General features: G+C 45.0%; 1 long non-coding RNA gene across 1 annotated transcript; it reads right to left on the bottom strand.

Annotated features, from left to right (window-relative positions):
* Nucleotides 1-237: 237 nt before the first annotated feature.
* LOC117010328 lies at nt 238-5,163 on the bottom strand. Its single transcript, XR_004420634.1, has 3 exons — nt 4,033-5,163; nt 3,684-3,869; nt 238-3,526 (listed from the first exon to the last, which is right to left on the bottom strand). It is a non-coding gene; the product is annotated as an uncharacterized LOC117010328 (long non-coding RNA).
* Between the last annotated feature and the right edge of the window lie 11,572 nt (nt 5,164-16,735).

Here is a 16,735-nt window from a genome sequence, read left to right as displayed (position 1 = left end):
ATGCCTCTGGAGGGGCGGCTCTGCCTCCACGGGGCCGGGGTGTGCCCGCTGCCACTCTGCCCTGTCTCCACCTGGCAGCCATGGCCCTGCCAGCTCCTCCCATGGCTCGCAGCTCTCACTTCTGGGTAGGCAAATTTTTTGAACTTTGTCCATCAGATAAGGTGCACTGGACTATAAGGCGCATTTTCGGGTTCCGGGGAAAATTTTAGTCAAAAGGGTGCGCCTTATAGTCGTGAAATTACTGTACTTATTATTATGTGCATAATATTATTTATTATTGTTAATGAGAGAAGACCATATTTCCTTTCATTGATTAAGAAGAACCCCATTAATTTAATTTTATTGTATCTCAGGTATGGTAACATCTTTGTATTATCTATAATTTCTACACTTTGCTTATATTCATTCTTTTATTCCTTCTTTTGATTTCCCTGCATAAATGTTCCAATCTCATTAGATCCTTTCTAATCAGAAGCCTCCTTTATTGTAATTTTCCCCCTCTTTTAATCATAGTCATATCTTTTACTGTTACCCTTAATTATTTTTTTATGATCAGGTGACCAGAACTACATCTGTATTCAAAAAAAACCCAACAAGCATTTAGAATAGGTGATTAAATTTTCCTGAACTATGCTGTTTTTCAAGGTACATAGATCTTCATAACCCATCATTGTAAGAAATGAATTTCTGTGAACAGATGGTAAACTATTTCTAAAGATTTAAAGATTCATGACTATTATAAGATTTTCCTCAGACTTGTTCTCCTGGCATTAGCAGTATAACTCACAATAACATTAATGTTACAAGATCGTGCTGCAAACATGTCTCTATTAAGACTATTTTCATGTTTGTAAAAGTACATGATATCACAGAATTGTATAATATCTCAAGGTGAAAGGTACCCACAAAGATCATCAAATCAAATTCCTTAATCCTTTCAAGACTGTCAAAACAAGCTATATGACTAATGGAACTCTCATTTTGTGCTGTATCCCCTTCATTGGAGAGCCTGTTCCAACCAACCACTTTGTCAGTGAAGAATTCTTTCCAAGGCCTTGAACATCACCTTCCAGCTTCATTCCATTTCTTTGTGTCCTATTTCTGGTCACCTGAGAGAGGAGATCAACAACTCTTCAGCCATTTACCCTATTGAGGAAATTGTAGACTGAGATGCATGGCCTTGCACTCGGTTTTGATGGATTTTCTGTGAGCCCTCTTCTGGATTTTGTCACTCAGCTTCCTGTCATCTGCAAAATTCTTGCAGCTGCACTGGAAACCACCATATATGTTATTAAAGCAGTTATTAAATAGTACTGGTCCTAACACAGACCCCTGGTTATCACCAATCTCCATTCAACACCTTCAAAAGCAGACTCCATTGACCGTTTCAAAGTCATTCCTTAACCAGTCCAGAGTCTGCTCTTCCCATATCCAGGGCAAAAGTTTTGTTGGAGGTTTTTATCCTAGAGCCAACAATTTGAAACTTAAATATTTTATAGTCACTGTGACCAAGACAGCCACCAACCTACACTTTGCCCTCTCTGTTTGCAAGCAACACATTTGGGAACATCAAACCTCTACTACCTGTTTCCCTTAGTATCTGCTCCAAAAGGTTACTTTCAGCATGTTTCAGGAATTTCCCGGACCATTTCTGTCAGCTGTATATGTTCACAATTTGTGCCTAGGAAGCTGAAACACTCATAGAGAGAAGTGCAGGTGGTTCTTGACATACTCCTTAATTTCTAGTGGAAAAATGCATCAATTCATCATTCTGGATGGATGGTTCACAGCACAGTCCCCACAACACTATGTATTCATTTTCTTTCACCTTCATGTCTTCCCAGAGACTCTTGTGTGTTTCCTTGCCAACTGCAAGTATCATACAATCCCATCCCTTCCTTACGCACAGTTTCCCCCTGCCACCTCACCAGCCCTATCCATCCCTTTGGAAGAACCTGCAAACGTCTACCATAACACATCAGTCATACGGCTCACATCAGTAAAACAAAGCTTTTGATTATGACAGTGGTGTCGTGTGGGTTCTTCCTTCACTCTGGTCCTTCTGGCTAGCTCCAAACCAGGGGAGAATGTGGAACCCACATGGACAAGGCAGAAGAGAAAGGAGGTTCCCTTTTCCAGGATAGGGTCAAGCAGTTTATTCCCGAATGGATTCCAAGGGAAGATAGAGAGAAAGAGAAGATGGTGGAGGAATTTTTAACCCAGGGCGAGGGGAGGGGAAAAACTGAATGGTAACCAAGGAGATCCTGCCGGTGGGAAGGGCCGAAGGGAGGGCTGAACAAACTTCACAGACACGGGGGAATACAGAACAGTGTACATACAGTGCAATATGCAAACCATAACTTAGTGCAATACAATAATGTCATAGCTATGGGACCAGGAAAAAAAAATCTGTTTCCTCTTACTTTTTTTAAAGGTACCCCATTGTACACAGCACATCAGCAGACTGAAGGACTCCACACCACTCCACACCATCCCTCAAACACTAGCGTGTTGCTCTGGGCTTTCTGGTCTGCTGCAGCCTCCTGCATTATTAGTGTCTCCTGCCATCCCTCTTCGTCCTTTTCTTCTTGGGTTGGTATTCTTGTTTCTGGACCCAGTTTCTGGTCAGTTATTTCTTGCTGAGCTCCTCTGCCTGGGGATAGCCTGCAAGCCTTGATGCGTATGCTTGGATTAGATGGGCAAAGTCAGGAGGCATGAGCTAAGTCTTTTTTTGTTAAAAGGAGCCAATGCAAGTGCCTTTTACCTGCTCTCTCTATTTGGAGGCAAATCTGGAGGTGCCTAAAGCGTCTGGAGGTGAAAGGTGGCAAGAAAGAGGTTGGAGGAGTAAGGCAGCAAGTACTAAATTGCCCCCTTAGCTCCACAAAGCAGATGTGGTTTCACCATCAGCCCCCTCTCACACAGTCCAGATGCCCCCAAAGAGAATGGAGGGAGATGGCATAAACTGCCATCTGAGCAGAAGCTCCCTCAAGTTGACAGTTCCTCCCCTCCTGCTCCCATCTGCAAGTCTTTTGTCCATTGATGAAGCATGATCCTAAAGCACTGGAGAAGCAGCTTGTCCAGTCTGTGCTAACATGTGTCAGTGTACTTGCTATAAGGAAGGAAGGCACAAAGGTCAAGAGAAGGGTGGTGAGCAGAAGCGACAGTAGCTCCTTGGCCTCCTGAGAAACTGTGCGCCTCTCCAGGACACACTGCACCAGGAAGGAACAAAGGATTTCAGGAAGGAAGGAAGGAAACAAGTTAGGCAAAAGGCGAAAAGAGGCAGGTGTTTAGCAGGAGGCACAGCAGATCCTTGGCCTCCCGAGAAACTGTGCACCTCTTCAGGATGCCTTTCACCCAGCTTTGTGCTGCTGACATAACTCTGTCTTTTGGGCCTCCAGCATTGTCGCCTCTACACCATCATCTTGACAGATTTTTGGCAGCAAAGAAGATGCATGGACATAGCTCTTTGCCTGGAGCTCCTCATCATCTTGGCTTGCAGGGCCACTTTGCTCTTCCCAGTGCAGCTCTAGAAAGCAAAAACACGTGCAGCCAAGCAATGTGTTGGAGGAAAAGAAAACAGAAAACAAAACCCTCAGGGAATCCCTACGCCACATTTCTTCTTGATGTTCACATTCCTCAGAGCCGAAGTCCCAGGCTGGACAAATCTCCTTTCTTGCTCTTACCTGTGCATATCTCTGTGGGCGCTTGTGAGTCCTCTGGGCCAGCAGTCTCCTACCAAAGATATCGTTCCACGTTCTCCATCATGAAGTCCACCAGCACCTTCACCTGTGCACGGCAAAGCCTTGCTCTCAGCCCAAGGGCCTGAGAGTGTGCTAAGCAGCCCTTGTCACCATGGTTGAGCACTGCATCTGTACAGAAGGAAAGCAATGGCTGGGGGGCAGCTATTGCAGGCATCTCCTGCACTGGCCCTGGCTGGAGACAGGGGGCCAACAGATAAGGCACAGGCACTTCTGGGCAGCCAAGTTGGCACTGGCCAGAAAGGCTGCAGCTGGCTGCTGAAGACATCATTACCCAGTCGTTTTTGGCAACACGTGCCAGAGCTCCAGTTGCTCCTCCTGTGGTGTGCTTAGCAGGTTTGGCCCCAGGCAGATGGCCAGGTTGCTGCAGGTCATGAGGCTGGTGGACATGTGCTGGCTGATGTGTGTGAAGGCTCCCTGTGCATTGCCCCGCAATGGGACTGCAGGTCGGCAAGAGGGAGCTGCCCAAGAACAGAGCCTCTTCATGAGAGTGTCCCCTTTCAGGCGAGTGCCAGGTTTCTAGCAATGCTTGCTGCTCATGCTTACACTTTCAGCTGAGAGATCTTGTTCTCCCTGCTGGCCATCTGCATGTCTGCCATCCAGCCCTCATAGGTGAGGAGCTTGGCAGGGATGCTTCTCAGGAAGCCTGCAAGACCAAGGGCTGCCAGTGAGCCTTGGAGCATGGTGGCCCAGGCAGGAGCCTCTGCAGCGCTAGGTCAGGAAGGCTCACCTTGAAGACAATGGCCAGAACCAGCATGACCTGGCTTACCATGACCACAAGCACGGTCCAGAGCCTGCTCTAGCTCCTGAACTGCACCAGCAACTTTGTGAAAGATGCGTTGTGGGCCCTTCCTTGTGCAGGACAGCCAGCAGCTCCTGCAGGAGAGGCAGGAGGGCAGGGACGCGTGTGAGGAGGTGCCCTGGTACAAGAACAGTGGCTGGGGCCAGAGCTCTGCCCTCTGGGCTCCCTGTCTCCTGCTGCCGAGAGAATGGCAGCAGAAGGCTGAGACATGGTTGAGGAGCTCAGTGGTGCTTGTGCAGACACTGGCTGCGCAGCAACTGGATGCAGGGATGGGCAGTTCTGGTTCAGGCTGCCTTACCTGTATGGGCTGAGGCATTGTGCCTCCTCCACACCGAGGCTGCCAGGGGCTGCCCAAGGAGTGCCCTGCTGCAGCCAGAGTCCTCCTGCCCCGGGACCTGGGCAGCCCCAGAGGGGCCCTGCTGCAGAGCAAAGGCCCAGGGCAGCCACCTCTTTCTCGCACTGCTGCTGGTCCCTCCTGCTGCAAAGGAAAAGAGAACCAAAGCCTTTCAATGGAGACCGCCAGGCCAGTGCTGTTGCAGCCAGCCCTGCCCTGCCCCACCTGCCCTGACTGCCTTAGGGGATATGGGTTAGGGGAGGGGAGGGGAAAAGAGGGGAAAAGAGGGGAAAAGACCAGCATGAGGCCCTGCTGCCCCCAGCCCTTTGGGAGGGCGAGAGATGCCACTGCTACTTGAGTGCTAGCTAACATGTTCGGGCTGTCTCGGACTTCTACCCCAGCACAGCGGGCATGTCACAGCCCACCAAGAAACTGCCTATAAAAGGGGCAGTGACCAGGGGTAGGATGGATGTATTAGTAGAGCACAGACTCCCCATGTCCCCAGTGCTGCTTGCCTGTTCCTTATCAACGAACTAATAAATTGCCTTATTAATTGACCTACCTGATTTTGGCGAGTAATTTATAACACCAGGGACTTGAAGCCCTGTGGTTGGGGCAGGACAGAAGTGCTGCCCAAGCTCCAACTCAGCTGCCAGAGCAGTGGCTTTTGCCCTTGCCTGCTGGCAAGACAAAGCTGACCAGGCCACACAGGCCATCCTCTGCTCCTGCTCTGCACAGAGACCAGAGGCCATTGCAAGGCTGCCTAAGGCCTTCTGCTTGCCATGGCTGCCTAGCTCTCCTGCCCTGCCATGGCATGTGGCACGACAACTTACCCAAAAGTAGCAGGGTGTCCACTGGGCAGGACCCACTGGGTCATATGAGGATGATGGAGGTGGCATCCTTATTGCTGCCTTCCTGCCACAGCTCTTGTACTGCCTGCAGCACTGCCTCCTCCCTGGCGCTCAGCAGCCACAGTTGGTCCAGGGCCAGACAGAGCCTGAGCACAGGGTGATGCTCCAGCTGTGGAGAACAGAGGCAGGCAGTGAGGGACATGTAGCTCCCTGGTATCCCTGGGCACAGAGCTCTGGTGTGCCCCCACTTCCCCCTGCCACCCAAAAACACACACTGGTGCATCCAGCCCCAAGGGCTCCGGGCCAGGCTCACACCCAGAGATGGGGCAAAGCTCTTACTGCAGCTTGGCAACCACCAATTCCTCCTGAAGGAGGTCTTTGGGCCGCAGCCACAGCCACACTCAGCACTCCCTCATCGCTGCCAAGAACCTTCTTGCAGGACAAAGGGTGGCGGCCCTGAGCAAGTTGGCCCCTTTTGCTGTGGGACCCGGCTGTAGCCATGTGTCCCCAGGCTGTGGGGGAGGCCCGTGTCCTGGCTTGGCCCATCCTGCCTGGCACAGGAGTACCCTGGTCTTGCCACAAAGACACAGGCCACTTGTTTGAGCGAGGTGGCGAGATGGAATGACGTTACTGCCTGCCCAGAATTTTATTTTCTTGTGCTTTTTGAGTCGCACATCAGCTGCTCTGGGCTGCTGCTGTTGCTTCTCATGGACAGTCAGTCCAACTGACCAATGCTTCAAGGCCGTGGGGCACAGCTCTGGGGCCTGGAGTTCCTGCCAGCATGTCCACTGCTGCCTTTGCACATGGGAGCCTCGCACTGGGCACACTCAAGGCACATTTTTAGTGTGCCATTTTAGCCTCCCTCCACGTGCTGCCAAGGCTCTGCCTCCCCCAGCCCTGTGTGCATTCAGCTGCCTGGGCCCTCCCAGGATTTTAGGTACCTCCCAAATGCTCAGCCTGGCCTCCAGCAGCAGCTGTTTTTACAGCTGCCTCTTCCTCAACCTCTAGTTCTGCAAGAGCTTCTTCCTGTTCCTCCTTCCCAGCTACACAACTTGCCGCTTCCCTTTTATGGTCAACTCCAGCAGGTTCCAAATCCAGTGCTTTCTAACAACTGAAACAAATTATGGCATGTGATACTGATATATAGCTTTTTCACATCAGTCAGAAGACCACAGCTGCAATTTTTAGCTTTTCGTATCAATGAATTAAGCATTTTCTTGTATTACTTAATGTAAATATGACTCTATAATTCAGTTTATACTTTCTATGTGTAAAGCTTGTAGCCAGGAAAATCTAGCATAACCTATTATTTTGTAGTGGTCTTTAAAATACTGGTTTTCAGCTCTTGCATACATCAGCTACTTGTGGGGACTTACGTGAACTTTTTTGATTAATTTTCAGATTTAATTGTCCTGTGTCTGAATTAATTGGAAAAGCTGTTGCTTTAGTTGAGGTCTGACATGGTGACATAATTTGAAAAGTTTAAGTGGGATATGTGCATTTCTTCAAAGGATGGAGAGGAGGGGCAGGGTCCTTAGGATGTATTGGATAATCTGTTACTTGAACATGATGTAGAATGAAGGGTGGATAATGTGCTGGGTTTGGTGGGATACAGTTTATCTGTTTATCTTCTATATCTCAATCCAGAAGTTTTCTCACTTCTACTTCTCTGATTCTCCCCCATCTGATTCTTAAGCTGGCTAGTCCTGATTCAAGGACTGCAGAACACACTGACTCACTACACTACTTTTTTCTATATGGCTTCTGGGAATTTCACAGCGATGGCAAAATATCTTCATGGCTTTCTGAAATATGACTTGGAAATATGTCTTAGGCTTTCATGTGAATCTTGTCTATTTTGACAGATGGAGCCAATCTTGCACAATTCTGTGAATGAAATTGAAGAAAAACAGCAAGAGTTATTAAATTCCCCAAAACAATGGATAATCAAGGACTCCCAGGCTTCCTGATGGAGCTTACAAGAATATCAGTGTGACTTGCAATTGCTCATCAATTGCTAGGGTCATTTCCCAATCAGTATTTGAGTTAGTAGCTCCCTTTTAGCACAGTTCCCTGCTAGCACCTGGAAGTTTTGTTCCATCTGAGTACTCTGCTGTATGAACTCAGTTGACGTTGAAGCCAATAAGGAAGTGTATTTTGGCCATCAGAGTAGCAAAAAGGGGTTACAAAAGAATTAAGATTCATACTCATTTCAGGAAGTGATTACAGAAACACACAAGGTGAAAGGCAGTAACAACAAATAATTTGAGAGAGAATAAGGGAATTTTAAAAAGTCTGGGAGTTCTGGGTCTGCCAGCTTTATGAAATGAAAGCACTTGGAAGGAAATGATATTGCATAGTCTTAGTATGACTGACTCAACCATTACAAGGGTGGTGTTGAGAAGGCATCTGTTTTGGAATAGAATTTTTCAAATTGTGTGTTATTATGAGAAAAAAATGCACTGCTTTAGTAAGAGACTATTATTAGTAATATCAGCCAAATCATTGTCCTCTGCCCAGCCTCCCAGAACGAAAACATCTCTATTACACAAATATAACATATCTAGTGTTGTGCATATGGCTGCATGTATTTGGAGCCTGCTTCGTAATGCTGACACCTCAAGCTTGGCAGGTCAGAGATCATTCAGAGAGAAGGTAAGACTTACCACCATATGACTCCAAAGCACAGGAATGCTATACCTTTCTTTTCTTATTTCTGCACCTTTGTTCACAAAGAAGAAAGAATTTTTTTTCTTTTAAAAGCCATATGTCATTTTGAATTGAAAAAAATAGCTCCCCTTCATTTGTCAAACCACACTAAGGAAAGCAACTGCAGCCGAAGTTGAATGTTACAGAGACTTACAAGTACATAGCCAAGAAATTTAACACAAGAATTTTGGAATTGTAATTGCCAAATTAATGTCTATCTACTTATTTAAATTCAGATTACAAACAAATAGTTTTGACTACTGTGCCTGTATCTCTGTTCTGCTTTCAATTTTCTTGTGTTTTCCCATTTTTGACCATGCTGTCCTCCAGCCCTGTCATGAAGATTTACACTAATCATCAGGAATCTTATTAATTTACTCCTCTCTGGAAGTAATGAAATGGACTTTTAACAGCCACAGCATGAGCCATGGATTTCAAAAGGGTCTGTTCAAGATGTAGGGGTCCACTTGTGCATGTCTCGCAATTGGACTCTATCTCAGAAAACTGAAATTATTCTTAATGACAGAGGGAAGAGAAGAAAGTTGTGTCTGCTTTGGGGCATTGACTTCTGAGAAAGTAGGAATGTAAATTATTTTGTCTAGAATCCTAAAGATGAGAGAGAAGGATAATGTATGTTCAGACTCATGTTCTAAACACACATTTTGTGTCTGGTTTGCTTTAAAGCTCAAATTTCTGGTAATGCAAGGTAGAAGAGCCAAATGGCCATAAATTGCTTTCAAAATATCCATCTGCTACTGCAAAATCTATATGAATTGTTACATAGCAACCTGTATTTCCTCCTGTAGTTGGAATCCCTGGGTTACTGTTGGTTGCTCTGTGGGTATGTTGTTCTTGATAGAGACAGGGTAAATCCTGTTGTGATGGCAAAACTATGCTCAGTAGATGTTAGAGCACACTGTAAAATGTGCTTATGTAAATGCTATTTTGCAGATGCTTATGACATAGAAAATATGATTGCACCTGAATGAAACATCACTCCTCTCCATTCTCCACTCAATTGAACCACTGATTAGCATCTATCTTTTCATTTACAGAATGTAACCATTTAATATGAAATAACTCAGGAAACTACAGATTTGATAAAAAACAATTTTAAATGTTTAACTGGGTATACGTTCAGGAGAAATATTTCCATTTATGGTACACGGAGAGAGTATTTTTAAGAGTCAGTATATGAACCAATTTTGCTGTAATGTAATGTAGAGTAATAGCTGATTACAGGCTTTTAAAAAGGTGTTATTCTTAACAGCTATTTTAATAGAGTGAAACCTGACATTAATATACAGTTTTCATAGAAAAACTATACAGCTTTGCTGGTAAGTACCATACTGATCTTGAATTTTTTCTCTCTCCATTTCGTCATTTTCTGACAACTGGAAAATGTTATACATGTAGAAGTACAGTTATTTTTCTCATTCAAGAACTACAATGAGGAACAGACTAAAATTAATACAGCTGTTTGTTAATGCAAAGAAGCTAAATGGTTATTTCTTGGTATCATTACATACTAAAATTTTTCAGACTTACAATTCCATCTAGAAATGGAGAAGGGCTGTTGTTGCTGACACAATTTCCTAGCAAGTTCTTCTCTTCCATTAAAACAAGGTGATTTTAAAGTAAAGGGGTTGTATCCTCAATTGTGGCTTACACTTATTGAGAATTTGCAAATTTTGGGGAAGCAGTCAGAATTAAGTTAAGCTATCTCTCATGACATTACTCATTCTATGGTTTCCAAATTCCTTCCTCAAAAATATCAGAGAACTTCCAGTTGTAACAGAAAATACTAACTTAGATAATACTGAAATCTTTTGATGGCACGCTTTCATTTGTGTACTTTATTAACATTCTGCAATTCTCATTAAGTATTCTTTATACATATAAAGCTAATGCTACTAATTTGTTTATTAGATCAAGATAAATAAAGACTTTTCTAATATAGATAAATTTCACTATTTCTATGAAACCTTTGGACTTATAGGAAACGATTTTCTAACAGAAAAGGGCTCAGCAAAAATGTTTTTCCAGCATCTATTTTATATAACTTCTAAATGTATTTTTTTACTACTAGAAGGATCTCTGACCTTGTTTTTCAAATACTTTTTAAATTATATTGCCCTTGAGCAGTAGGCATTTTAGAAAAACTTGTCAACGAATTGCTGTCTTGCCTGACAATGCACAGGCATATTAATATTCATGTATCATTAATTTTCATTTAGAATATGAATAGACTTGTTTGTACAAATAGTTACAAACTACATCTAAAATATTCTTTAATGTAACTTGTTTTTCCGTACTTATCTATTTGGTGAACTGTAACAGCATAAATGTTTTTCCTTTGTTATTATCATGACATAATACATTTGTACGTGTCCAAGGACTATTTTAGTGTAGGAGACATAGCTCTGAGAGGACATAGGAAAGATAGAAGAAGTATCTATAGGTCTATAAAATTTATTAATTTTCACAGCTGATGAATAGATAATGTTATTTTTCTGTTAAAAAAATTCCCAAATTACATCAGTGGGGGCATAAGTGACATGCTTTTTTAATGGAAAGAGTAATTGAACATAGAAAACAATGCTACTTTGTTATTGGTACAAATGTCAAAGAAATAAGAGCGGTAAAACAGAGACTAGATCAATTTCTGAAATAGGGGTTTAACGGCACCTATCAAGCACACTGCTTCCTCCACATCAAGGCTTCCTTAATTCAGTGATTGAAAGAAGAACACATCAGAGGAATTTCATGACACATATGTCATCTTGTCTTTTTTGCTCCCTAAATATCCACTGCCAGTAATATATCAGTATCATCATCTGGATGGGTAGCTCAAGTGAAAAATATGAAAAATCTTAGGACTTAGAAACTGAAAAGAGTTTACAATTAAGAGAAACATCTAGTTTAACTCTTGAATCAGAAAGCAACTTTGTTATCTTTGTGTAATATTATAGTATGAGAAATAACTCATTTCCAGACGATCTTCATATGGTGGTTTTGGTTCGCCAATCTGAAACTTCCCAGTCAATGCATCAATTACCTCACACCTTCAGCATTGGCCAAATTGACAGTGCACCCACAAGAAGTATTTACTCATTTCCTGCTGTGAGATAGGGTTAGGAGGAAGGCAAAACAGGCTCAAACTTTAAAGGGTTCAAAGAAAAATTTTATTACTAGAAATTATTAAAAAAAAAAAACTAACCTCAGAATAAATCTTTTGGAACACTCATCCTCCCCACACACACTGACAAAGTACAGAAACAAATCAGTCAGCTTACCATCTTTTAAAAACAGTCTTTCACCAATTTACTTGCGAGAGGAGCTTCTCTGTTCAATCTATGGAGATTTCTCCACAAGAAACAATTTCCTTGCGACCTCAATGTCATGGTGATCAGCCACCCAGGAGAATGGAAATCTGATCACTATGTAAAAATTCCTTCTTCAACTAACTAATCGTCTTCCCACAAGCGTTATTGAGGACCATATCAACTTATGGGGCACACTTCTAAGGATTGTAACAAATAACAAAATAACAATAATCATAACAAAAGTTCAAACAACAGCTCTCTTCATCTTTGAAAACAGAGGTCTTTCCTCCTCTTTCTCCCTGGAGAGCAATACGGATCTGCATCTTCTCTGTGTTCAAACTTATAGGATCACAGCCATTTCAACATTTGCTTACTTTAGCACAAATGCCCCTGTTCATATCTAGAGTTAGAACATTCATCCATCCCATAATGCATCTCTATGTGTTACAGAGAAATAAGAGTCTCTTCTCCAGTGGCTTAAAAGAGAAATTTCAGTCCACGACTCTCCTCTCATCTGGGACCTGACTCTTCTTTTTGTCTGACCTTGGTGTTTTCATGCTGTTTCTGTGTGAAGTTCATCTTGATCCTCTTCTTTTCACTCAGGAGGGAGAGCAAGTCTCTGCAAGTCTCATTCTGGACAGTGAAAGAGTTAATGCTGGAGTAGTTGGGGTGGAGAATTTCAGGCCGCGCTGGGGGCTGGGCCAAGATAGCAGGGGCCCATCGAGAAAGGGTGGTGGCTGCTCTGGCTGCATGACTATTTTCTGGCATTTGCTATCTTCAGTTCTAGCCGCGGGCTGGTAAGTCTTCCCTACCCGTGACTGGCGGGAAAAGGGTGGGACGGCCTTGGCAGAACAGGGCCCAGCTGTGTCTCACCTAGACCGCACAGGCGCTGCGGTGGGGCGGGTCTGGCCGGCCCAGAGCCGCTCCAGGCCTGTGGCATGGCAAGGTTCTGCCGAGCCGTTGGCTCCCTGGCTGCGCTGGAGGAAAGGGGAGGGAGCTTGGATCTTAGCAGACACAGGTCTCCCCTCCCCCTTTTTATCGGGGGCTCCATCTGAAAACGGGGCCCGCGGGCTCTGTGGAGGGGGCCTGGGCCGGCGTTACCTCTACTGAGGCCGGAAGGGAAAGAGCTTTTCAGGGCTTTTCTGTCTTTATATGTATATTTGACAAAGACCCATAGACTTTCTCCTTGGTGTAACAATGTATCAATATTAAAAATCAGACACCTTTCGGTCCTTGTCACGTCCAAAGGAAGACGTTGTCAGGTCCTGGCAGGGAAAGATTTCAGGAAATCTTTACAAACCACCGCAATTCCATAATCAAACAAATGGCTAAACAAACAAAACTACAAGACCAGACTCCCCTGGGCCTGAGAGCTCTGATTCTGTTGAAATTGGGGAAAGGAGTGAAAGAGTGTGGCTCAGGATGTAACTCTCATGGTGTCTTTAAAGAAGCAGAAGATATCAGAATTCAGTCTAGAACTGAACACTCCATGTTAGTAATATCACAAATACACCTGTGTATATGTGGACATAAAACCCCAATACATTGAATATATTTTAAAATAAATAAATATTCTGAATAACAGTAAGTTTTAATTTTTTAAGTAGATAGTATGAAGATAATGTGAGGATTTAGTTAAAATAACATCAATTAATTTCTATTCAAAATATTAATCAAAGGCAAAATTATATTTTTCTTTCAGTCAAAAGAAATTATTAGCTATTCCTCCTCCCAAAACATTAGTTGACTGGCTAAGTTACTGCTTTGTAAAGTACTGCAACATTTAACATGTCTATATTTTTCAAACAAACAGTTGAGTTATTAGTGATTTATACTTCTTTTGAATTTGGGAGGGGTGCTTTTTTATATTTCTGGTAAAATAAAATTTTAACATCAGTTTTACTGGTAGCTGTGAGTAAAAGAAGAACTGCCCAAAATCAATTTCTAATTTACACTTGGTGGTGAAAGTAAGAAAAGTTAATGAGTACTGAACACTCTGGTCTTTTGAAGGGGATTCTTTTTTCTCAAATCTTTGTTAGAAAGATTACTGAACATGTTTAAAAAGGACAGATAGGTAAAAACCAAAACTTAAAACAGAGCTAAATAACTGATTTTTACAATGTCTTTTTTAAGAAAAACTAGTTTTGTAACCTTTTTAAAACTTTCAAACAATTAGTAACTATCCTGTGATGTATGAAAATTGTTACATAGTCTATCTTTATGAATTTAAACAGTATCACAATCCTATAATTGAGGAGCTATATTCTAATCACAAATAGGGCTAAAAAATTTCATGGATCAAGGCATCTCTGAATTCTTTCCTAACCAATTGTTCTTAAGGTAAAAGTAACCAAAAAAACAAAGATACCCATCCCCCCTCACTCCCTCCTACACCCATTCTTCCCCACCACCATCAGACTACAGGGCAAAAACCCCTAAACAACCAACCAACAAAAATAATTCAGAAAGGAAAATTTGGTAGCTGCCTGCATTGCATTTAAAATCTCTGGCAGAATGTCAATATGACTCTTGATTCTAAATGTTTCTGAACATATGTTAGCAAAGAAGATGTAGATGAAAATCTTCTTTGGCAAGAGTAATTCACAGTTTGGGAATTTCAATACTCAACTCAGAGCTGTTTGATTCTACTTCTAAACAGAAGAGTAAGGCATAGTATTGCTCCCAGGCAACCAGTTCCATTATTGTCAGAGAGCTACTTTTTTTTCTTTAGCCTAGTAGGACATTATTAGACTAATTAAATTTACGAATAGGATTTGTCAGTATTCTAGGCAATTCTTTGGGGTAGCAATTTCCCCTCCCTGAAGGTTTCATGGCATTCAACATATTGAGATAATACAGTACATTTTTGTCTGTCAAATTTCAGTACTCAATCAACCTGGCAACCACTATGAACTGGCATAAAAGATCCATATTAGTGTCAAGAAACAATTTTTGTTTTGGGGGATGGAAAACAAGATTTTTGTTGTGGTTATTTTGTTTGTTACTTAAATGACTGTCCAGAAATAAGAAAGTACAGTAGTTTCACGAATACAAGCTGCACGGATTATAAGCCGCACCCCCGGTGCCTCGACAATGTTGCTGTCTTTGTCAATAGATAAGCCGCACCCCGAATATTAGCCGCACTTTCGTTCGTAGCGAGAATCCGTGCGCAGCTTTCACAAATTGGCCAATTAGCAACAGGATCGCGGCATAGCGGGCTTTACTGGCTCGGGGCGGGGCCAGGCAGGCTCGGCCCGCTCATGGTTGCCGATAGGGGTGGATGGCCCGGCTCGGCGCTACGGCTTGGCTGGGCCGGCCGGGCGGTGTTGCTGCCGCCGCCGCCGCCAGGCTCCCTGCTCCCGTCTGCACTGCCACTGCTGCGTTTGCTTGCCCTGCGGGTGGTGCTGCTGCCGCCGCCGCTGCCAGACTCCCTGGCTCCCCGCTCCCGTCTGCACCGCCGCTGCCATGTTGGCTCGCCCTGGCCGGCACTGCTGGCCGCCGCACCGCCGGGCTCCCCCACGCTGCTAGCCCTGGTTCCCCTGGGCTCCCGTGCACTGCCAGCCCTGCTTCTAGGGGGCTTTTCCCCGCCGCCGGGCAGCCCTGCTCGCCGGGCTTCCTGCTTCAACTGTCCTCTCCTATGCAATGTGGCTCCCGTGCACTGCCAGCCCTGCTTCTAGGGGGCTTTTCCCTGCCGCCGGGCAGCCCCGCACCGCCGGGCTTCCTGCTTCTACTATCCTATCCTATGCAATGTGGCTCCCGTGCACTGCCAGCCCTGCTTCTAGGGGGCTTTTCCCTGCCGCTGGGCAGCCCCGCGCCGCCGGGCTTCCTGCTTCTACTATCCTATCCTATGCAATGTGGCTCCCGTGCACTGCCAGCCCTGCTTCTAGGGGGCTTTTCCCCGCCGCCGGGCAGCCCCGCGCCACCGGGCTTCCTGCTTCTACTATCCTATCCTATGCAATGTGGCTCCCGTGCACTGCCAGCCCTGCTTCTAGGGGGCTTTTCCCTGCCGCCGGGCAGCCCCGCGCCGCCGGGCTTCCTGCTTCTACTATCCTATCCTATGCAATGTGGCTCCCGTGCACTGCCAGCCCTGCTTCTAGGGGGCTTTTCCCTGCCGCCGGGCAGCCCCGCGCCGCCGGGCTTCCTGCTTCTACTATCCTATCCTATGCAATGTGGCTCCCGTGCACTGCCAGCCCTGCTTCTAGGGGGCTTTTCCCTGCCGCCGGGCAGCCCCGCGCCGCCGGGCTTCCTGCTTCTACTATCCTATCCTATGCAATGTGGCTCCCGTGCACTGCCAGCCCTGCTTCTAGGGGGCTTTCCCCCGCCGCCGGGCTTCCTGCTTCTGCTATCTTCCCCTATGCAGTCGGGCTCCCCTGCACTGCTAGCCCCAGTTCTCCTGGGCTTCCCCGCCCTGCTGGCCCGGGCTCTGCCGCCCTCCCTGCCCCGCCCTGCTGGCTCAGGCTCTGCCGCCCGCCCCCAACACTGCTGGCCCCGCCTCTGCCCGGCTTTCCCACCTCAGCCGGGGCCGGCCGGGCTCCAGCTTGGCTTGGGGCTGCCGCGGGCTCTCACTTCCGTGTTGGCAGCTTTTAGAATTTTGTTAATGTATTAGCCGCCCCGGAATATTGGCCGCACGTCCGGGTTTCCACCAAAATTTTGGTCAAATTGGTGCGGCTTGTATTCGTGAAATTACTGTATTTACTAAAAAGAATTCTTTCTGGATAAAACAAACAGGAAATAAATTTGGCACCTCATTTGGAGATGCTTCTTTGGTGCCTTTTCACCATTCATTTTTCAGTGAGAATCAAGGCAAATGAACTAAATCCAATACACTATCTAAAGGTCACTACATGTGCATCTCTACTGGTTCATACCTCTTGCTTCTTGGCTACATAGCTGGCAAAGCTAATGACTACCTCAGGTACACACTTATGAAAAGGCAATTGTCCAGCACTGTTTTA

Source organism: Catharus ustulatus, chromosome Z, assembly GCF_009819885.2.
Source record: "Catharus ustulatus isolate bCatUst1 chromosome Z, bCatUst1.pri.v2, whole genome shotgun sequence".
Lineage (NCBI taxonomy): Eukaryota > Metazoa > Chordata > Aves > Passeriformes > Turdidae > Catharus > Catharus ustulatus.
Note: the sequence above shows the minus strand (reverse complement) of the source record. Positions and strands in the feature narration are given on the sequence as shown.